This window comes from Pristis pectinata, chromosome 21, assembly GCF_009764475.1.
Source record: "Pristis pectinata isolate sPriPec2 chromosome 21, sPriPec2.1.pri, whole genome shotgun sequence".
Classification (NCBI taxonomy): Eukaryota; Metazoa; Chordata; class Chondrichthyes; order Rhinopristiformes; family Pristidae; genus Pristis; species Pristis pectinata.
The window spans coordinates 6794274-6819271 of NC_067425.1; positions in this window are offsets into that span (position 1 = coordinate 6794274).

Below are 24998 nucleotides of genomic sequence, written 5' to 3' on the forward strand. Positions count from 1 at the left end.
TCTGACTGGAAGGTAGGAGATGATTCTTCTATGAATAACACCATGACATATCCACTGGAACAACCAAAGCAGCTTTAATTTCCTCTCTCATTTGAAGAATGCTCCTTCTGAGCAGGCAGTTTCAAATGAACATCTGTCTGACTGAGGAACGCGGACAAAGCAGTCTGCTAGAATAAATACATCCTTCTCATTTTTGGACTTGGATCCACCTCCAGTGAATGTAATGGTTCTTTCGTTATTGTTCACTTGTGTTTGGATCCGGTGTGACTGGTAATGATAAAGAAGTAAAGGCTTGCATATATATAGTGCCTTTCGTGGCACATCCCAAAGTGCTTCCCAGCTGGTTGAATACTTTTGATGTGTGGTCGCTATTATAATGAAGCTGATGTGCCCTTAGTAAGGTCCAAGACACAACAATATGATAAATGTTTAATCGATGTTGCTTCATGGATAAATATTGGCTTGGACACCAAGAAAAACTTACCTTGCTGTTCTTCGAGTGTAGAGTCTTTTACATTCCTCTGAGGTGGCAGAGAGGGGCTAGGGGTTCATTTATTCACTCCCGGGACAGGAGTATTGTTGGCAGGACCCAAGTTAATGGCCCTTCCTACTTGTCCTTGAACTGAGGAGCTTGCTGGGGCATTCAAAGGCCCGTTAAGAGTCATCACACTGCCCTGGAACAGGACTTAACCAGTTAAGGATGGAAGATCTTCCCCCAAAAGGACATTATTGCAAATAAAAGCCCACCTATCCCACCAATCTACATCACCATTACTGATCCTGGCTTTTCATTCATCAGCCTAAATCTTGTGCTCAAATCCTTGGAGGCATCTTGACTCAAGGAGACAATCGCTCACTTTCCCTCACCTGATACAAGAGTCTCTCTTGCTAGGGATGAGGGTCTGATGTCAAATAAGTTTGGCAAAACTGGTCCAGTTGTCCCAGAACAACAGAAGTGTCCCGAATGGAGTAACAGCACTCACTAAAGGCATCGCTGCGTGGTTATCCCTGGAAGTAGGGAAAATAACAACTACAATGGTCAAATACGTTGATTCCAGGGAGAAGGAACATTGCCTGGGCTGAGGTGGGATGTACAATGGTTGATCCAGGATTACTTATGTGGAATTCCGCTGCAACAATCTGTTGAGTTTAGGAAAATTAACATCCGAAATTCTTATTCAGCACAAAAATTAGCACATCTTTTTGCAGTACAGAGAAAATCAGCCATTTTCTGAGGTCTGATTAAGACTGAAATTTGTGCTATGATAGTAATACTGTTGCCTTGTCCCACAAACATCTGCTGTTGCTTTATGCTAAACTCAGTCTGTCTAATCAGATCAATCAACCTATTAATTCCCATCCATAAACAATGATGTTTTGGGCACCAACATTCCGCGGTGAAAAGCAAATCCAAACGGATTACTCTGCCGATCACTAGTGATCATTCCCATGGAGTGGAAATGATCTTGGATGGCTCCATCTTCTCGTGAACGTTTCCCCTTGTCAAGTTGTGGGATGTTAGGGCAGTGGGACAGTTTCTATTTTGGGCCCCACCCCCCCCCCCCCCCCCCCCAGCCCTGACAGCTCAGCTCTAACATCCATCTGAAGCTCTGGTCTCTAAAGACACTCCCTCCTCCATCACCGTACATTGCTTGATTCCCATTTTGGCCATTCTGTGAGCCTCTGGTACCAGATACTGCGACATCACGGCCTTCATTCACTTTACGTTGCGTCTTTACTAACATCACAGAAGTCAAAACCTATTTCACGTCTCAAGCACTTTATCTTCATTATTCCATTTTTGATCAACTATTTATTTTTACTCTTTCTGTAGACAGGGCAAATTTTCTATTTATTTTCTCAGATGCTAGAAGAGTCTTGGTCTCTCATTCAGACGCAGTGCCATTAAATGTATCTAAGTCTGAGGATGATTGGTTGTTGGGTTACAGGGAAATCAAGGGTGATGGAGATCAGGCTGGGGTCAGAGCAGCTATGATCTTATTCAATGGCGGGGCAGGCTTGAGGGACCAAGTGACCCACTCCTATTTCTTACACTCCTACGACACAGGTTACAGCACAGAAGGAGGACATTTGGCCCACTTTGATAAGGCCAATCCATTGCCACCATGTCTCACCATTGTCCTACATATTTATGCCTTCAAGTGTTTATCGAAGTTAATATTGGACCTGTTTCCACCCCCCTTCCAGATTACGAATCACTGAGTAAAATAAACTCGCACCAGGTCTGGTTATTTGGCAAGTCACCTTCCTCATGTGTTTTCTGGTTCCCAAATCTTTAGCCACCGGAAGCTTTTTCTCACTTAATCATCTTCCCCCTCTCACCTCAATCCACCCATCACCCGCCAGCTCTGGCTCCACCACCTCCCTCCACCATTTTTATACTGGCTTCTGCCCTCTTTCTTTCCAGTCCCGATGAAGGGTCTCAACCCAAAACGTCGACTGTCCATTTCCCTCCGTAGATGCTACCTGACCCGCTGAGTTCTTCCAGCTTTCTGTGTGTTGCTCCAGATTTCCAGCATCTTTCTCCTGTTTCTCCTTATTTAATATTACTTTTTATGATTTACGATAATCTTCATATCTCCATTTAACCTTCTCTACTCTGAGGCAAACAATTCAGCTTCTCTTCTCTCTTCTTCACATAACTGTAATCCCTTATCCCTGGTGTCGTAGAGTCATAGAGCCATAGAGCTATACAGCACAGAAACAGGCCTTTCGGCCCAACTTGTCCATGCCGACCAAGATGCCGTCCTGACCTAGTCCCATTTGGCCCATATCCATCTAAACCTTTCCTAGCCATGTACCTGTCCAAATGTCTTTGCCTTTTAAACATTGTAAATGTACCTGCCTCTATCACTTCCTCAGGCAGCTCGTTCCATACACCCACCACCCTCTGTGTGAAAAACCTGCCCCTCACGTCCCCTTTAAACCTTTCCAGGGCCGTACCATTTACAGTGCAAGTCCTGCCCTAGCTTAACTTAACAAAATGCAACACTTCGCACTTGTCCAAGCTAAATTCCGTCTGCCGTTCTTCGACCCACTTTCCCCATTGTTATAGATCCTAATTTAAAAAAAAACAGAAAATGCTGGAAACTCTCTACAGGTGAGGCAGCATCTGTGGAGATAAAAACAAGAGTTATCGCTTCAGGTTGAAGACTTTCGTCAGAACTTCCACTTTTCAAACATTGAGGGGCAATTTTCAAAGGCTTCCTCACACACTACAGAGCCTCTGAGGTGATCAAATTGGATGTCATGACTTAAAACCCTGGGTTAAGTTCTGACAAAGGGCCATCAAACTGAAATAATAACTCTGATTTTCTCTCCACACATGCTGCCTGAGCTGCTGAGTGTTTCCAGCATTTTCCGTTTTTATTTCAGATTTCCAGCCTCTGTAGTTTTCTGAATTTTCATTCATAGAGCCATACAGCACAGAAACAGGCCCTTTGGCCCAACTCATCCATGTCGACTGTGTTGCCCAGCAAGCTAGTCCCATCTGCCCGCGTTTGGCCCACAACCCTCTAAACCTCTCCTATCCATGGACTTATCTGGATGGCTTTTAAATGATGCTAATGTGCCTGCCTCAACCACTATTTCTGGCAGCTCGTTCCAAATACGCACCACCCTTTGTGGGAAGAAGCTGCCTCTTATGTCCCTTTTAAATCTCTCGTTTCTGATCTTAAACCTATGTCTTGTTTTTAGCACCCCCTCCCTGGGAAAAAGACTGTGTGCTTTCACCCTGTCTATGCCCCTCATGATCTCTATCAGGTCACCCCTCAATCTCCTACGTTCCAGGGAATAAAGTCCTAGTGTATACAACCTCTCCTTGTAACTCAGGCCCCCAAGTCCAGGCAACATCCTGGTAAATCTTTTCTGCATGCTTTCTAGTTTCTCCAAGGACTTAATTTATTTCATGAAGTGCAGTATCCAGAAATGAAAGCAATACTGTGGGTGAGGTCTAACATTGATTTCTTGAGCTTAGTTTTATTTGTAGCCTCAGATGCCTTTTCTCAATGAGAAAACTTTACAGGCTTCTTAAAGTGGTCAGAGAGGAACAGAATACTTCATACAAGGGGAGAGGTTGGTCCTCGGGCAACTACTCTCTAGCACTGAAGGAGTTTGCTTTTGACCAGCTAGTTAGTGGAGGGCTAAAAGAGTGACAGTGGAACCCAGAGTCTCACTGTCCCTCAGCTGCCAGAAGATATCTCTCTGTTTAATTTTCACAAACATTAACAGGGAAAGGAAAGATACGGCAAATGTAGGAATGGTGGATTAACAGCAAGACTTACGGTTCACTGAAAGTAGGAAATGGCAGGTTGAAGGATATACTTGCGACAGAGGGGAATGTGAGAAAGGTTCACTGGATTGATTCCTGGCTTGAGAGTGAGAGAATTTTTCGTCTGCAGAAAGACTACACAGACTGGGCCCATGCACCCTATGAAAGCATGATAAGATACGATATCTTTGTTGATCACATGTACATCGAAACACACAGTGAAATGCATCTTTTTTTGCGTAGAGTGTTCTGGGGGCAGCCCGCAGGTGTCGTCACACTTCCGGCGCCAACATAGCACGCCCACAACTTTCTAACCTGTACGCCTTTTGGAATGTGGGAGGAAACCGGAGCACCTGGAGGAAACCCACGCAGACATGGGGAGAACGTACAAACTCCTTACAGACAGCGGCCAGAATTGAACCCGGGTCGCTGGCGCTGTAATGGCGTTACACTAACCACTACTCTCATTGAAACATACAACATTGTTGCAGGGATTGACAGGGTGGATGCAGGGATAAAGTTTCTCCTCGTTGGGGTATCTAGAACCAGGGGTCACTGTCTCAAAATGAGGAGCTGGCCCTTCAAGACTCAGGGTGATGAATCCTTGGGATTCTCTACCCAAGGGGGCTGCAGGGGCTCCATCACCGAGTATATTTAAGGCAAAGATCAATAGATTTTTGGATATTAAGGGATATTAGTGCAGGAAAATGGTGCTGAATGAGTGGTGAGTCCGGTGTGTATGGAGTTCGCCAATGACCTGCTCCTGCTTCTATCCATGGTGGATAGAAGTTGGTCATGCAGAGGAAGACCAGGAGATGCCCAGCTTTAGCTGGGTGTGGGGATAGTTGGGACTTTAGTCACTTCCACAGTAACAAGAACACAAGGGGACAGGAGCAGGAGGAGGCCCCTCAAGGCTACCCTGCCATTCAATATGATCATGGCTGATCTACACTGACCTCTGCTGTGCCAGTTCCCTCAATTCCTTGATCTTTCAAATATTTATCTATCTCCATCTTAAATATATCTAATGATCTCTACGTTCTGCTCAAAATTGCAAAAAGTCAGAGACTTTCTCCCAGGGCGACAATGGCTAACACGAGGGGACGTAGTTTTAAGGTGATTGGAGGAAGGTATAAGGGGGATGTCGGGGTAAGTTTTTTACACAGAGAGTGGTGTGTGTGTGGAACGCACTGCTAGCAGAGGCTGTGGGGGCAGATACATTAGAGACATTTAAGAGACTCTTAGATAGACACATGAATGACAGAGAAATGGAGGGCTATGTGGGAGGGAAGGGTTAGATAGATCTTAGAGCAGGAAAAACTGTCGGCACAACATTATGGGCCGAAGGGCCTGTACTGTGCTGTAATGTTCTATGCTCTAAGTTTCCTGAATTATTTGACCCTCGAGGGCAGAGCATTCCAGAGATTCACTACCCTCTGACAGAAGAGGTTTCTACGCACCTCAGTTTTAAATGATCAGCTCCTTATCCTGTAGCTACATCCTCTTATTTGTAACTCTCTCACTTGTAGAAACATCTCACCATCTCCCCTGTCAAAGCCCCTTAGGATCTTATATGCCTGAGTAAGGTCACCCCTCATTCTTCTAAACTCTAAGGAATACAGACTCAAACTATTTAGCCTGTCTTGGTAGGACAACCCTCTCACCCGGAAATTAGCCTGGTGAGTCTACTTTGGCCTGTCTCCGACGCTACTGCATTTTAAAAGCCAGTGACCATTTTCCTCACCAGCCACTGACCTAATGGTGTGCGCTTCTCAACAGGACTTGCAGCAAACTTTCATTTGCATTAAGACAGCATCAGAGCTTGCACCAAGATCACCATTGGCCTCTGCAGCTGTCAGCACCAGCAGCGACAGAAGGCATAAGGTTAAAATTTCAGCTCAGTAATCTTGAAGTAACGTACAGATGAAAGGATGCTGACCTAAAGTGAACCCCATGCACAGATGTCGCCTAAGTTATTGGCGTTTCTCACTTTTGCTTGAGGTTTAATGATGTACCTCATACGATGCTATGACGAGGGTCTCACAGTGCACGCTCCTACCTCAGCCTGCTACTCAGGAAGATAAGATAAGATATCTTTATTAGTCACATGTACATTGAAGCACACAGTGAAATACATCTTTGTGTACAGTGTTCTGGGGGCAGCCCACAAGTGTCACCACGCTTCCAGCGCCAACATAACATGTCCACAACTACTTAACCTGTACGTCTTTGGAATGTGGGAGGAAACCGGAGCACCCGGAGGAAATCCACGCAGACACGGGGAGAACGTACAAGCTCCTTACAGACAGCGGCGGAAATTGAACCCAGGTCGCTGGCGCTGTAATAGCGTTACGCGAACCTCTACACTACCGTTCCCAATTTGCAGCACTAAGCTCTCAAGAATTTAAATCAGCGTTTATTTTCCCACCGTTGGTATCACATCCAAAATGATTAGTCACCACCTGATAATTGTCCCAGCAGTATCTTGAAGCAGCTTCTGACCTCTCATTTCTCAGGAGAATCTCAGGCTTTTCAGCTAAGGCACAAAAAACAGCTTGCTGAATAAACTGCTTCCCAAATAACAAGGTGATGAATAGATTTGTCATTATACATTGTGTGGCTAAACACAGAAACAATAGCCATTTGCTCTGAGCAGCATCACGTCTGCTCTTCGTCTCACCTGACTTTAATTGTCTTTCCCCTTTGTGTTTCTGCAGCTTTCTGTGGGTGGGACTGCCGCCTCACCGCTCCAGCAAGCCCGGTTCAATCCTGACCCTGGATGCTGTCTGCATGGAGTTTGCACGTTCTCCCTGTAACTGTGTGGGTTTCTTCCGGGTGGTCTGGTTTCCTCCCACATCCCAAAGACAGACGGGCTGGGAGGTTAATTGGCCGCTATAAATTGCCCCCTTAGTGTGTAGGTGAATCATGGAATCTGGGCGGAGTTGATGGGAATGGAAGTGGGAATTGGTCATTGGTTTATTATTGTCACAGGTACCGAGGTACAGCGAAAGCTTTGTTTGCCTGCCATCCATATAGATCTCTCCTTACATAAGTACATCGGGGTAGTAAAAAGGAAAAAAAAAACAGAATGCAGAATATAGTGTTACAGTTACAGAGAAAGTGCAGTGCAGGCAGACAAATAAGGTGGAAGGGCCATGATGAGGTAGATTGGGAGGTTAAGAGTTCATCTTCTAACATGTGAGTGGTCCGTTCAAGAGTCTGATAACAGTGGGATAGAAGCTGTCCTTAAGCCTGGTGGTACATGCTCTCAAGTTTTTGTATCTTCTGCCCGACAGGAGGGGGGAGAAGAGAGAATGACCAGGATGGGAGGGGTCCATGATTATGTTGGCTGCTTTCCCGAGGCAGCGGGAAGTGTAGACAGATCAATGGAGGAGAGGCTGGTTTGCATGGTGGACTGAGCTGTGTTTACAACTTTCTGCTGCAATTTCTTGTGGTCTTGTTAAATGCATCCATGTTAAATGCAACTACTCCCGATGGGAGTAGAACTCATTGAGTAGAGAAGTCTCTCCAGAATTTGAAAACAACTTATGGACAAAAAGTGGGATCTAATTCTTAGGAACAAGAGGGTCGAAAAAAATAGCTCTTTTCATTCCAGTAGCATAGTGATCGGTGAGATCAATTTTCACAAACGGAATCCACAATACATTGTTCACCTGTTAAAGAATATATCCTTAGTATGATGACAGAAAGAGTGCATGAAATTAATATTTATGAAACATCAATGTCTTTAAGCAAAAGGAAAAGGCAAATTAAATATTCTAATGTATTTAGCTGTGAAGAGGCTTGAGGCAGGTCTCAAGGGCATTTGACTAGGAGTCAATACAGTATTCTGACCTTGTATAAATCACTGGTAAAAATCTGTGTGCAAATTAGGACTCCACCTTCAAAAGGACATTGACATACTGGAGGAGGAGGAGAGGGAAACAACTAAGATTTGCATTTCTATAACGCCTTTCATAATCTCAGGATGTCTCCAAGTGCTTTACAATTATGAAAAAGTTTTGAAATGTGGACTCTGTTGTAATGTGGGAAACACAGCAGCCCATTTGTGTAAAACCAGCTCCTGCTCACCAGATAATCCGTGTATAATTATAGCATGGGCCCTGGCTACGCCTGCCTCTTCGTTGGCTACATTGAACAGTCTCTGTTCCAAGTCTACTCTGGCCCCATTCCTCAACTCTTTCTCCACTATATCGACGACTGCATTGGTGCCACCTTTTGTACCCGTGCAGAACTTGACAGTTTCATAAATTTTGCCTCTAATTTTCACCCAGCTCTCAATTCACTCGGACTATCTCTGACACCTCTCTCTTCTTCCTTGATCTTTCCATCTCCATTTCAGGAGATTCCTTCTCCACCGACATCTTCTACAAACCCACTGATGCCCACGGCTACCTCGATTACAGCTCCTCCCACCCTGTCCACTGCAAGGACGCCATCCCTTTTTCTCAATTTCTCCACCTCCGCCGCATCTGGTCCCATGATGAGGCTTTCCACTCCAGGATATCTGAGAACGTCCAACTTCTTTACTAACCGTGGCTTCCCCCCTACTGTAGTCGAGCGAGCTCACACCCGCCTCTCCGCCATTTCCCGCACCTCTGCTCTCACCCCCACCCCTCCCAGACCCAACAGGGATGGGGTCCCCCTTGTCCTCATCCTCCCTTTTGACCAGATAATCAGGTTGATTGAAGGATGTATATTGGTCTGAATAGTGCTGAGAACTTCCCTTCTGCAGACTTTTATTTCCCCTGAGATGGTATATGGGGCCTTGATTCAGGGTCTCAGCTCAAATACAACACCTTCAGCAATGTAGCACTTCCTCAGTGCTTGTGTTGGGGGAATCAGTCAGGCCTCTGTGTCTCTGGAGTGGGATTTGAACTCACGACCGTCTGCCTTGTGGAGCAACAGCTAACGGAGAGACACAAAGGTGACCCAGGACTTACATTTTGAAGACTAATTTGACTGCACTTGCTACAAACTCAGAGTGGTACCAGATGTGATGGCACAGTGGCGCAGTGGGTAGGAGCCGCTGCCTCAGAGCACCAGAGACCCGGGTTCGGTCCTGCCCTCCGCTGCAGTCTGTGGGAAGCCTGCACGTTCTCCCTGTGACCAGTGGGCTTCCTCCGGACGCTCCAGTTTCGTCCCACGTCCCAAAGATGTGCGGGTTGGTAGGTTAATCGTCCACTGTAAATTGCCCCCAGTGTGTAGGTGAGCAGTAGAATCTGAGGAGAAGTGATGTGAATTGGGAAGAATAAGAATTAGGATTAAGGTAGGACTCGGTGGGTCAAAGAGCCTATTTCTATGCTGTCCGATCCTATGACCTTGTGCAGGGAACCTCAGCTCACACGGAGAGTTTGATGGTTCCCACACTGTCCACTTATCGTATGGTACAGGGGGCTCACCTCCAGTAGGAAGCAGGGGTTTGAGGGAGCCAGATTATTTCATTGGGGGACATCAACTGTTTCAACTGCAGTGGGAAATGGGGAGAGGTTTACAGAGAGAGACACAGTCCAAGGGGCAGAATTCGCACTCCAGTGAAAACATTGCAGGGAAAGCTGAGACACGAGATTCTGCAGTTGCTGGAATCTGGAGCAACGCACACACAATGCTGGAGGAACTCAGCAGGTCAGGCAGCATCTATGGAGGGAAATAAACAGTCGACGGTTCAGGTCAATACCCTTCATCAGGTCGAGTCCCAATGAAGGGTCTTGACCCGAAACGTCAACTGTTTATTTCCCTCCATAGATGCTGCCTGACCTGCTGAGTTCCTCCAACATCTTGTGTGTGTTGTTTCAGGGAAAGCTGACGGTTTCGGTTAAACTGTCGCTACTTCATGGATTAATGTGAATATCTATCATTCCAGCCAGCAGCTCCATGATTGTCAGCCGGTGCTGAACCAGTAGGGTTTAGTTGACACTTCATAGCCCCAGGTAAAGGAAGGGATCAGCTAGGTTTCTGGTCCAATCAGTTGACAGGTTGACTATTACCAAATTGTCATTAGATTTCAACAAGGTCCAGTTCAGCTCCTACGTGACATTGCCCCTCTCCCATGGTTGGATTGTTTGTGAGCACTCCACTGGACAAGCCATTTAGTACAATCCAACAACGGACCTCTGTCTCCTCAAGAATGGAAATGCGGAACTAAACACATACGTGATCGTGGCTGAGGTTCAAAGTAGCTGTCAAGATATTAGAGATTGACCTGGTATGGCAAGGCTTATAGCAGTGCGATGATATACAGAACACAGAACCGAGAGCTCTGTTGATCATGGGTGTGTAACCTGGATTGTGGCAGGCAATTCATCTTATTGAGAACAGGCAAACCCTTTCTTTGGAAGGAGATAAGTTCAAAACCAGTCTGCTTCACTGAGTGAATGGTTAATCTATGGGCTCAGGAGATAATGGAGAAGTTAGCATTGATCCATCCAAATGCAAATTCTTGTAGCGGACCGGATTTTGGGAATGAGAAATAAAGGAATGCAGATGCTGGAATCTAGATGAAAAAGCAACAAGATGCTGGAGGAACTCAGCAGGCCAGGCTGCATCCAAGGGGAAAAACAGATGGTCAACATTTCGGGTCAGGACCCTTCTTCAGGACTGAAGATAGGAAAAGGGGAAGCCCGATATATAGGAGGGAAAATAGAGCAGTGATAGGTGGACAAAAGAGGGCAGGTGGGGTGGGCACAGGGAGGTGATAGGTAGATGCAGGTAAGAGATAGTGACAGGCAGGTGCTGGGGAGGAGGGGAGAGCAGATCCACCGGGCGATGGGCCAAACTGCATTTTGGAAAACAAAGGACCGCAGATGCAGGAATCTAGGTGAAAAACACGATGATGCTGGAGGAACTCAGCTGGCCAGGCAGCATCCGTGGAGAAAAGCAGGCGGTCAACGTTTCGGGCCAGGACCCTTCTTGAGGATGTCGGCATTTTGGGATATCAGCAATGACGTGAGAGATGGCACGTTTGGTCGGTGTGCCCAGGGGAAGCAGATGATGTTGGACGTTGGATGCCCACATTCCCCATTGCTGGGAGTTGCCATGCCACATGTTTGGGTCTGTCATTTATAAATTAATAACGGTTGATTACTAACATCAGTTGGCAACTGCATTATTGTTATAACATGAGACCAACAGCAAGGTGCAAGAATGGGAGACACAAGAGAATCCGGAGCAACACACAAAGTGCTGGAGGAACTCAGCGGGTCAGGCAGCACCTGTGGAGGGAAATGGACAGTCAACGTTTCGGGTCGAGACCCTTCGCAACGAGTCCAGATGAAGGGTCTGGGGGCGGCGCAGCTAGCAGAGCTGCTGCCTCCCAGCTCCAGTGAGCCAGGTTCAATCCCGACCTCGGGTGCTGTGTGTGTGGGGTTTGCACATTCCCCCTGTGACCATTAGGGTTTCCCCTGGGTGCTCCTGTTCCCCCCCCCCCACCTCTCAAAAACATGCGAGTTGCTTGGTTAATTGCCTGCTGTAAATTGCTCCTGGTGTGTAGATGTGTGGTAGAGTCTGGAGAATGGGGGAAGGAGGGAAGAGAATGCGGGGAGAACTATGGAACTGGAATTAGATTGGTTTATTATTGTCACGTGTACCGAGGTGCAGTGAAAACCTTGTCTTGCGTACCGTCCATACAGATCAATTCATTACACGGTGCATCAAAGTAGTACAAGGTCAAACAATACACAATGCAGAGTAAAATGTCACAGCTTCAGAGAAAGTGCAGTGCAGGTAGACAATAAGGTGCATGGTCTTATCGTACTAGGAAACTGTTCAATAGTCTTATAACAGCAGGATAGAAGCTGTCCTTGAGCCTGGTGTACGTTCTTTCAGGCTTTTGTATCTTCTGCCCGATAGGAGAGGGGAGAAGAGAGAATGTAAGATAAGATAAGGTATCTTTATTATCACATGTACATCAAAACAGACAGTGAAGTACATCTTTTGCGTAGAGTGTTCTGGGGGCAGCCAGTGGTCCCCAGCTGGGATGTCCAGGGTGGGTGGCGTCTTTGATTACGCTGGCTGCTTTACTGAGGCAGCGAGAAGTGTAGACAGAGTCCATGGAGGGGAGGCTGGTTTCCGTGATGCGCTGAGCTGTGTCCACAACTCTCTGCAGTTTCTTGCGGTCCTGGGCAGAGCAGTTGCCATACCAAGCCGCGATGCATCCAGATAGGATGCTTTCTATGGTGCATCGATAAAAGTTGGTGAGTGTCAAAGGGGACATGCCAAATTTCTTTAGCCTCCTGAGGAAGTAGAGGCACTGGTGAGCTTTCTTGGCTGTGACGTCTACGTGGTTGGACCAGGACAGGCTCTTGGTGATGTTCTCTCCTAGGGACTTGAATCTCTGAACCCTCTCGACCTCAACAACGCAGAATAAAATGGGATTCATGTAGAGCTATAGAGTTACACAGCACAGAACCAGGCCCTCCAGCTCAACTTGTTAATACCAACCAAAATGTCTATCTAAGCCAGTCCTATTTGCCTGTGTTTGGCCCGTAAGCCACTTAGCCTTTTCTCTCCTTGTGCCTGTCCAAATATCTTTTACATATTGTAACTGTACCCGCCTCTACCAGTTCCTCTTTCAGCTTGTTCCACATACCCACCACCCTCTGTGTGAAGAAGTTGCCCCTCAGGTTCCCCTACCCTGGGAAAATAACTGTGACTGTCCAACTTATCTCTCCACCTCATGACTTTATAAAGCTCTGTAAGGTCACCCATCAGCCTCCTATGCTCCAGGGAAAAATTTCCCAGACCATCCAGCCTTTCCTTATAACTCAAGCCCTCCAGTCCCAGTAATAACCTTGTGAATATTTTCTGCACCCTTTCCAGCTTAGTGACATCCTTCCTATAGCTGGGTGACCAGAACTGCGCACAAGCGGGTGTCTTGTGGTCAGAGGGGGCTCAGTGGGAAGATGGGTCTGTTTCTGTGCTGTGCGACTGACTCAGGACTGGCACCAAAGTGTCATACAATACTCAAGTCTCTGGCGTCACCTCAGTCTCAGAGGAGAGAATCCTCCCTTCTATGGTACATCTGATCCCATGAAAGTGAATGAGATGAACCTTACTCCTTGTTGGGCTAACATTCCTTACCTTTTAGGCCCATATTAGTCTCAACGCAGATTCAAACGTTCACAAACACACACATTGCAAGCACTCAGGCTGGGGAATATTTCTGTCTCGACAAAGATCAAAGTGTCCTGTCTTTCTGTGTTTTTAATTTAAAAAACAAGTGCAGACAAAGACACTGAGTAAATATGAAAACACTCAGATGTTTCTTTCCTCTGTTTTCCTTTACTTTTTACAAATGGTGGTAGTTTGTCAAGAAGAAATCATTCTAACTTCAGCCAGTTTTCCATCAGTCATGAAACAAATGAAGTATCACCACATAACACTTTGAAGTTTATCAATAACCCATGGGAGCAGATTATGGATCAAGAATAAAACCAAAATCTATTATTTGTTTGACATTTTACATGAGAGAGCTACCATCACTTTATATTGGCTTGAGGCTGTATATCAAAACTGATTCCTCACACAGCAATCATTTAAGAATCAGAACTTTGAAATACCCAGGGCTCCTCTGACAAGGAGCGATTAAACACAAACTTGCTAGCCATTGCACAGCAGTGAGAAATGTAGATTGCAAATTAAACAGCTTGATCTCCCAGTGTTCTTAAATTCACTTAGAAGACGTGGACATTGCTGGCAAGTCCCGCATTTATTGCCCATCCCTCACTCCCATCGAGAAGGTGGCAGTGAGGCGCCCTCTTGAACTACCGCTGTCCCTGTGGTGAACATGCTGTTGGGGAAGGAGTTGGTGTTTTCACACCCAGCGATATAAGACCAAGTGTATATACAACACAGAACACGGTCCTTTGGCCCATGATGTCCATGTCGAACACAATGCCACATTAAACTAAGTCTCTTCTGCCTGCACATGATCCATATCCCTCCAATCCCTGCATATTCATGCATCTGTCTAACAGCCTCTTAAATGCCTCTATTGTATCTGCTTCCACCACCACCTCTGGCAACACATTCCAGGCACCCACTACTCTCGGTGTCAAAAACCTGCCCCGCACATCTCCCCCGAACTTCCTCCCTCTCACCTTAAAACTATGCCCTCTAGTATTTGACATTTCAACCCTGGGATCTTCCAGATGGAGGGTCTCAACCAGAAACGTTGACTGTCCATTTCCCTCCATAGACGCTGCCTGACCCGCTGAGTTCCTCCAGTATTTTATCTATCATTCCAGGTTCCAACATCTGCAGTCTCTGGTGTCTCTAGATACAGTTCTACAGTATGTTCATGACAACGCCAGTGTATTTTCACCTTGAAGGAGTTATGACCCTCCTCATGAAGATGAAGGCTCTTGCCCTTCAGTGACTGGTGTCACAGGTTTGTCATTGAAGTCACGATGAACTACTTTGGGGCATTTTGTAGGTAACACACTCAGCAGCACAGTGAACTAGGTCATAGGAAGATACAGCACAGAAACAGGCCCTTCCACCCACTGTCCATACCATACCAACCAGCAACCACCCATTTTTACACTAATCCTACCCTAACCCATTTTATTCTCCCCACATTGCCATTAACTCCCTCCCTGCACACTGGGGGCAACTTACGTAAACCTACCAACTTGCACATTTTTGGGATGTGGGAGAAACCCGGAGCACCCGGGGGAAATCCACACAGTCAGCACCCGAGGTCAGGATTGAACCTGGGTCAACTGGAGCCGCGAGGCAGCAGTTCCACTACCTGCACCACTGTGTTGAGTTGGGATGAGTTTAATGCAGACACGAGAGACTGCAGACTCTGAAATCTGAGTAAAAAACAATCTGCTGGAGGAACTCAGCGGGTCGAGCAGCATCTGTCGGGGGGGGGGGGGGGGGGGGGGAGGAATTGTCGACGTCTTGGGTCGAGACCCTGCATCAGAACTCAGTACCAAAGTGTCATGCTGGGCTCAATTCTCTGGAGTATTTTTTTATTATTCCAAAATAAATTTATTCATCATAAAAAACAAACTGTACACAATAATAAAACAGTGCAAACCTTTACATTCGTGCACGGATCAATCATTAGTGTTACCATTTTATAAAAAAAACCCAGCATCGATGCCACTCGTGTGGCTCCCTGGGGTGCTACCCCAATCCCATATTTACAATACTTGAGGGCTTCCTCGGTTGACCCCACCCCTCCCTCTCCAGTGGCAGAAGAACTTTAAACTGTCGTCCTTCCCCACTGAGCCCTTGTGCTGTCTGTACCCAGCTTCAGCGCGTCCCTCAGCACGAACTCCTGCAGCCTGGAATGTGCCAGTCAGCAGCATTCCCCTACGGACATCTCACAGTTTCGGGCAGACCAAAGGGCGTCTTCCACCGAGTTGGTGACCTTCCAGCAGCAGATGATGTCCGTCTCTGTGTCCCCCCCGGGAGCAGCCTGTAGATCAGAGAATTCTCTGGAGTTCTTTTTTAAACAAAATAAACTTTATTCCTATTAAAAGAAACTATATACAATTATAAAACAGTTCAAACCTTTACATTCGTGTACAGTTCCATTCTTAGTGTTACCTTTTTATATATAAAAAACACAGCACCAATGGCACAAGTGTGGCTCCCTGGGGTGATACCCCAATCCCATATTTACAATATTTGAGGGGTTTCCTCGCCTGACCCCGCCTCTCCCTCTCCTGTGGCAGAAGAACCCTAAACTGTAGTCCTACCCCACCGAGCCCTTGCGCTGGCTGCGCCCAGCTTCAGTGCGTCCCTCAGCACGTACTCCTGCAGCCTGGAATCTCACAATGACCCCTACGGACATCTCACAGTGCTGGGGGACCAATCACGGGAGGCAAGGTCGCAACCCGAAACGTCAACAATCCCTTTCCCTCCACAGATGAGTTTAATGGAGACCTGTTAAACTGAGACTAGCCAAACATTTTCAGCCAGGGTCTAACTTGGGTTGGCCTGGGTATGAGTTGCGATGAGCCTGGTGAGGCTGTGCAAGGCTTGGGCGGGACTGTACTGAACCAGGAAGGATTGAGCTGGCTGAAGTTTCACTCAGCTAAACCAGTCTTACTGGGCAGTCAGTAAATTAAAACTGCCTGTCAGTTTTTATATTTAGCCTAAAGCCAACATAAAGGAATAGCAGTTTTCTCATACAAAATGTCAAACAAATAATAGATTTTAGTTTTATTCTTGATCCATAATTGGCTCCCGTGGGTTATTGATAATCTGCAGAGTGCAGTGGTGATATACCATCAGTTTGACTGATAGAAATTTGGCGAGGACTGGGAGAATGATTTCTTCTTGACAAAATACCACCACTTAGATAACAGGGAAAAAAATCTGTGTTTCCATATCTTCACAGAGTCCTTCTGTAAAATTCAATTTATAATTAAAAGCACACAAAGATAAGTCACATTGATCTGTGTCACATTAAAACATTTCTCAGTTCATGCATTTAACTGGAGTACATTGGTGAGTGTTCGAAACTGAGATTGATTGGGTGTGTGTGTATTATGAGACTTTGGAAATATTATTTTAGTTTACAACAAATCATGCATGGTCAAAACATTCACCTTAGTTCATAGTCTGGGCTGACAGCTGCTTGAAGCTTTGACTGTGAAAAGCAGTTTCTTCCTGAGATTGGGGGCATTGATAAGGAAGCTGAACAAGGGGCAGGGATACAAAACGTCTAACCTTTATAGCACACACCCAATATTCAATTCTACTGATGTCAACAAAATTGAATGTTTGGCACATTTGACAAGCTTTGTTGGATCCTGACCCAAGACCAATGATTCTTCACCTTGTATGGTCACCTGTAGTATCTTCCCCCAAGTGGTTTTTGTCACATGGACAGTGTAAATTGGTAAATTGGTTTATTATTGTCACAGGTACCGAGGTACAGTGAAAAACATTGTTTTGCATGTCATCCATACAGATCATTTCATTACAACAGTGCATTGAGGTAGTACAAGGGAAAACAATAACAGAATGCAGAATAAGGTGTTACAGTTACAGAGAAAGTGCAGTGCAGGCAGACAATAAGGTGAAAAGCCAAAACAAGGTAGATTGTGAGGTCAAGAGTCCATCTTATCGTTCTAGGGGATCATTCAATCATCTTATAACAGCGGGATGGAAGCTGTCCTTGAGCCTGGTGGTACGTACTTTCAGGCTTTTGTATCTTCTGCCTGATGGGAGGGGGGAGAATAGAGAATGTCTGGGGTGGGTTTGGTCTTTGATTATGCTGGCTGCTTTACCAAGGCAGTGAGAAGTTTAGACAGAGTCCATGGAGGTTTCCGTGATATATTGGTATTGGTATTGGTTTATCATTGTGTTTTGTACCGAGGTACAGTGAAAAACTTGTCTTGCATACCATTCGTACAGATCAATCCATTACACAGTGCAGAAACATTGAGTTAGTACAGAGTGCATTGAGGTAGTACAGGTAAAAAACAATCACAGAGTACAGAGTAAAGTGTCACAGCTACAGGGAAATGCATTGCAGGTAGACAATAAGGAGCAAGGTCACAACAAGGTAGATTGTGAGGTCAAGAGTCCATCTCATCGTATAAGGGAACCATTCAATACTCATCACCGTGGGATAGAAGCTGTCCTTGAGCCTGGTGGTACGTGCCCTCAGGCTCCTGTATCTTCTGCCTGATGGGAGAGGGGAGAAGAGAGAATGACCCAGGCGGGTGGGGTCTTTGATTATGCTGGCTGCTTCACCAAGACAGCGAGAGGTATAGACAAGAGTCCAAGGAGCTGTGTCCACAATTCTCTGCAGTTTCTTGTGAGTGACCACAGGGTTTTGGGGGAACTGAGTCCAACCTTACCGACACTTGATAGGTTGCATATGTTGATTGGGTAGTAGCCAGAAACTTGGCTGATGTCTCTCCTCCCTGACCTAGTGTTGCTGAGCTCAAAAGCCTGGATAGACAAAGCATTCTGGAGCTCCTGCTCAATATGGCTCAGAGATTAGTCACGCATTCATCTTAACTCACAAGGGAACACACCTTTCTCAGACCCAGCAACTCCACAGAAGCCATCAAGACACATCAGAACAAATAATTAATTGGGAAATTTTACCTTACTGTTTTCAGTATGACTCTTGGCTCCTGTGGATTTCCAACTCTTACATCAAATGGAGTGACAGGACTCAGACAGGAAGACAGGCAAAGTTGCTGAGTTTACCAAAGATTAAAGGGAGGACTTGCATTTAACTAGCAACTTTCAAAGCCTCAAGAGTTCTACAGACATTGATTTAACATTGGACCGGAGCTACCAAAATGTAGCAACCAATTCGCCCACAGCAAGTTCTCACAAAGAGAAATGTGATCATGGCCAGATGTCCTTTTTGGGTTGTGTTGGTACGAGGATGAACATTGGCCAGGAAATCAGCATTTAACTGCCCTGGTCTTCTTCATGGGATCTTTCTTTAACTCAATTTAACACCTCATCCAAAAGGCAGCATGTCGAACCATGCCCTGGATGTGCCAGCCTGGATTTTTGATTTATGTGTTATCTGAGGTGGGACTTGAAGCCACAATGAGGTTCAGAGTGTAACCACCCACCCATAACTGACACCTGACCCATGTCTGGGACCTTCCTGTAGCACTGCCCAGTTTCACTATCCAGAAGCTGAATTTCCAAACCTGTCACGGGATACAGGACTGGCTCAGACTCTGCGCTACACTGCATTGGCTGAGTTTAGGCCATGGAAACAAGAGAAGGCCATTCAGCCCCTCAGGCCTGTTCCACCACAGAATTAGATCAAGGTTGATATCTCTCTCAGTTCCACCACCCATTGAAACCTTGCCTACTTAAAACCCACTGATGTCTGCTTTCTTTTAACTCACAGCCTCAAGCATTTGAATTTCACAAGAAACCTAATTAGTCTTAAATTCCAAAGCTGCTATGGTAAGGTTTGAATTCCATTACCCAAACCAACAGCATGCACCTTTAGCAGGCACAGTGGTGCTGAGGTTAGCGTAATGCTATTACAGCGCCAGCAACCCGGGTTCAATTCTGGCCGCTCTCTGTAAGGAGTTTGCACATTCTCCCCGTGTGTCTGCGTGGGTTTCCTCCGGGTGTTCTGGTTTCCTCCCACATTCCAAAGACGTACGGGTTAGGAAGTTGTGGGCGTGCTATGTTGGCGCCAGAAGCGTGGCGACATTTGCGGGCTGCCCCCAGGACACTCTATGGAAAAGATGCATTTCACTGTGTGTTTTGATGTACATGTGACTAATAAAGATATCTTATCTTATCTTACTAGCCCAGTCACAGAACCAATAACCCACCTTACTCTCAGTCGGACTGTCCCACTACATACTGTATCTGTACATTAAAGCAAAGTTTTCCAACATTTTAATTTAAGCAAAGTTTAGTGATTCTTTTACACACAGATGTACTGACAGTTCCACTGCCAAGCAGATGTGCAGAACACTCCACAACCTTTTACATTAGAACCAAGATCCTGTCTCATCTTTGCCTCAGTGGTAGCACTCTGTGAATCAGAAGGTCATACACACAAGTTTCCCTCCAGAGATCTGAATGTATAATCTAGGCTGTCACTTCTCTGTAGTACTGAAGGACTATTGCACAGTCAGAGGCACTGTCTTATAAGATATTAAACTGAAGCTCCATCTGCTTTCTGTGGTGGATGTTAAAGATCCCACAACACTACTTGAAGAAGAGTAAGAAAAAGATTTTCTATTCTCATACACACAAACACAGGATTAGAGCTTGGTTTAATCTCACATGATTGTTTTTTTTTAAATATATATCTCATAATTATTGCTAGAAATAATAAATTTTCTCTTTCATACATTAACCGAGTTAAGGGTGCAGTGTAAAAGGCCCCAAGATGTTTCACAGGAACATCATCAAACAAAATTTGAAATTGAGAGACATAAGGAGGCTTTAGGGCAGGCAACCAAGAGCTTGGTGAATGACGTGGGTCTTAAGGATTATCTCAAGGAAGACAGAGAGAAGAGAGATTTAGGGAGGGAGCTCAGGGCTTCAGCAGTGGAAAGCACAGCTGCCAATGGCAGGGCTATTAAATTTGGGATGAGCGGGAAGTCTAGTTCAGGAAGAGGAGACAACTGAGAATGGGAGGGTGTTTGTGGAGGGATTTTAAATTCTAGAGCCAACGCAACAAACATATTGGAAAAATAAATTGGTAAACTGGTTTATCATTGTCACATGTACCGAGGTACAGTGAAAAACTTTGTTTTGCATGCCATCCATACAGATCCTTGCTTCACATCTGTACATCTAGGTACTACTAGGGAAAAGCAATAACAGAATGCAGAATAAAGTGTTACAGAAAGTGCAGTGCAGGCAGACAATAGGGCGCAAGGGCATGACGAGGTAGATTGTGAGGTCAAGAGTCCATCTTATCATACTAGGGAACCATTCAATAGCCTTATAACAGCGGGATAGAAGCTGTCCTTGAGCCTGGTGGTACGTGCTTTCAGGCTTTTGTATCTCCTGCCCGATGGGAGGTGGGAGAAGAGAGAATGTGCAGGATAGGTGGGGTCTTTGATTATGCTGGCTGCTTTACTGAGGCAGTGAGAAGTTTAGACAGAATCCATGGAGGGGAGACTGGTTTCCGTGATGTATTGGTATTGGTATTGGTTTATTATTGTCACATGTACTGAGGCACAGTGAAAAACTTTGTTTTGCATGCCATCCATACAGATCATTTCATCACAACAGTGCATTGAGGTAATACAAGGGAAACGCAATAACAGGATGTTGAATATATAGTGTTACAGCTACAGAGAAAGTGCAGTGCAGGCAGACAATAAGATGCAAGGCTGTGACAAAGTAGATTGTGAGGTCAAGAGTCCATCTTATCATACAAGGGGACTGTTCAATAGTCTTATAACAGTGGGATAGAAGCTGTCCTTCAGCCTGGTGCTACGTGCTTTCAGGCTTTTGTATCTTCTGCCCGATGGGAGGGGGGGGAGAAGAGAGAATGTCTGGGATGGTTTACAACAAGCGGAGGGTGGTGGGTAGATGGGACCCCAGCAGCACAGTTTTGGATGAAATCAGTGTATGAAGTGTAGAAAGAGAGAGGTCATCCAGCAGCATTTTAGAATAGTCCAAGTCCAGAGGTAGCAAAGGCGTGGATGGGGTTTACAGTGGTTGAACTGAGACAGGTTGCTTGGTGCAATACTGTAAACGTGAAAGTAGGGATTCTATTCAAGGTGTGGATATGTTGTCTGAAGGTTAAGGTTGCAAATAGTCTGGTTCTGCTTCAGGGAGCTCATAGAGAGTGGAAGGGCCAAGAGAGGTGGTCATATGACTCATGAAAATCGAACAAAAACTGCAGATGCTGGAAATCTAAAATGAAAACAGAAAATGCTGGAAATACTCAGCAGGTCAGGTGCGTCTGTGGGAAGAGAAACAGAGTTAACATTTCGGGTTGAAGAATTGGTGTAGCAGCCAGCATAATCAAAGACCCCACTCACCTGGGACATTCTCTCTTCTCTCCTCTTCCATCAGGTAGAAGATACAGGAGCCTGAGGGCACGTACCACCAGGCTTAAGGACAGCTTCTATCCCACTGTGATAAGATTATTGAACGGTTCCCATTGCAATGAGATGGACTCTGACCTTACCACTTACCTTGTGACCTTGCACCTTATTGTCTACCTGCACTGCACTTTCTCTGTAGCTGTGACACTTTACTCTGTACCGTTATTGTTTTTACCTGTTCTACCTCAATGCACTCTGTACTGACTCAATGTAACTGCACTGTGTAATGAATTGACCTGTACGATCGGTTTGCAAGACAAGTTTTTCACTGTACTTTGGTACAAGTGACAGTAATAAACCAATACCAATACGAATACCTTCATCAGAACTGGAAGGAGATAAAAGAAGCTTGTTAAGTTCCAACATTGGTGACATTGGTGATGCCATATCTGGAATACTGTGTGCAGTTCTGGTCACCACACGACAGGAAGGATGTGATTAAGCTAGAGATGGTGCAGGAAAGATTCATAAGGATGTTGCCAGGACTGGAGGGTCTGAGTTATAAGGAGAGACTGGATAGGCTGAGACTTTTCCCTGGAGTGAAGGAGGCTGAGAGGTGACCTTATAGAGGTTTATAAAAGGAAAGAGACATGGATAAGGTGGATGGTCTTTTTCCCAGGATAGGGGAGTCCAAAACTAGAGGGCATAGGTTTAAGGTGAGAGGGGAAAGATTTAAAAGGGACCTGAGGGGTCAAGTTTTTCACACAGAGGGTGGTAGGTGTATGGAACGAGTGCCAGTGGAAGTGGTAGAGGCGGCTACAATAACAACATGTTCATGGATAGGAAAGAATTAGTGAGATCTGGGCCCAAATGCAGTCAAATGGGAGTAGCTCAGGAAGGCACCTTGGTCAGCATGGACGAGCTGGGCCGAAGGGCCTGTCTCCGTGCTGTATAACTCTATATGACTCTGTGAGGGTGGGAGAAGGGGATGTCTCTGATAGGTTGAGATGGGGTGGGAGCTAATGCTGTGTTTTCAGATGATGCTACTGAAGTTGGCATTTAGCAAGAAAAAGCTTTGTCGGCTCAGAGAGATCCTTTGTTGGTAAGAAATGATAAATTGAGGTCAAAGGGCTTAAAGTAATGCAGGTTAGCTCAAATCACACACAATATCCGAAATATCAGTTAGGAAAATTGGAAAACCATACCTATCACAGCACAGTGAATGATCAAGGTTTCAAGGGATGGGTGCATTGATGACAGCTCTCTAAAGATCTTAAGCTTTCCTTCACAGTTCAGAGAGAGAGGTAAGAACAAAGAATCCATGACTGTTACATGTCTACCTAGAGTGATATTGCTTTTCTTTCTGTGTGATGATTGCTAAGACAGTGAATATACCAAGACTTAGTCAAACTTAGTAAAGATTATTTGCAAACCAAGGAATTAGTCTCAGCAAAGAACATTACACTGGGTAATTCCCCCAGTCATCTAGGAAGTATTTAACTCTCAACATTATTAAAATAGATTTCCCGTCATTTCTGGGATCTTGCTGGCCTCAAATTGGTTGCTCGAGGGAGTGGAAACATTGGGAATTACTGTAATGTAATTTGTGCCTTCTTTCCCACTTTCTCCCATTTTCCGATCTCCAATCCCAGGGATTGTTCTGATTCGGGTCTGAACTCAACGCTACTGCCTCCAAAAGCATCCTGTTAGCGGGACGGTGCTTGTTCTCTCCCCTCTGCCAGGGTCTGCAAGGCTGCCTCACCCTCACCCTGACACTCTGTCAACCCATTACTTAGAACTGAGATGGGTTAAATTTGCAAAAAGGAACAGACTTTTCGTGCAATTAAATCGGCAAAGTTTTCAGGCTTCAGAAAGGCTTATTGGTCACACTCTGTGTCACAGATGATATTTGAATCCTTGCAGTGAAGAAACCAATTTAAATATTTTAATCTCTAGCTAACATCACTCAAGTATGAATGAGGAAACACATTGGGCATCAGGGCTTCCACAGAGGTTAAGGAAGTAGCAACTTTAATATCTTAGAAAACAACGTTAATGTAAAGAACTTTTACTGAAGTTTTCAAGATTCTGAACAGAATTGACAAAGCAAATTATTCACTCTGGATAAGGCCACAAACTGGGTGGAGTTTTTTTTCACCCAAAGTGTGAAGCAAATACAGAGGGAAGGCTACTGAATATCAGAGACTTTGGAGATACAAGGGACCGCAGATGCTGGAGTCCGGAGCAATTATCAAGCAGGTCGAGGAGCATCTGCGGGTGGGAGGGAGGTGGGATGAGAGCGAAGTTCTGGGAAATGGAGGAAATGCAAGAGAGGGCTCCACCAACCACAGTAGAAGGGAAGAGACCTTTCCTGAAAAGGGAGGATATTTCAGAAGTCCTGGAATGGAACACCCCATCTTGGGAGCAGATGTGGTGGAGACGGAGAAACTGGGAGAAAGGGATGGCAGGGTGGGAAGAGGTGTTGTCTAGGTAGCTGTGGGAGCCAGTGGGTTTATAGTAAATGTTAGTGGATACTTTGTCTCCTGAGATGGAGGCAGAGAAGCTCAGAAAAGGGAGAGAAGTGTCGGAAATGGTACAAGTAAGAGACAGGTGGAAGTTAGTAGCAAAGGTAATAAAATGGGTGGGTTCTGCATGGGTGCAGGAAAAGCACCAATGCCAGAAAGTTTGGAATGGATAAAGGATGTTTTGATGCCCTCAGGCAATGCTCCATCAAGAAGCCAAGTATGTTTCTTCTATCAGGGAGCTCGTGAACAGCTGTTGGTTCTTGCTGTAAGTACCCTGGCACTTTACTGCAATGAAGGTTTCATGTAATAGCAAGCTGCTATTGTTGCTGTGCAGGCTCTTATTACTTTGTCTCCTAGGGAAAAAATAAAGAAATGTTATTTTTACTTTGATAATTCTCCATCAGCCCATAATGAGCGATAATTAAGCTTCCAAGTCAACTATCTTCTCTGGAAATCTGTTTAACAACAAATGTCTACATGTGTCTATAAGAGACGATTAGAGACAATTCCAGACTCAAAATGGAGCAGGATTAAGGAAGGCACAAGAGACTGCAGATGCTGGAATCTGGAGCAGGAAAAAACAAGCTGCTAGAGGAACTCAGTGGGCCGGGCAGCATCTGACGCAGGTTCTCAACCTGAAACAGCGACCATCCCTCTGCCTCCACAGATGCTGCCTGAGCTGCTGAG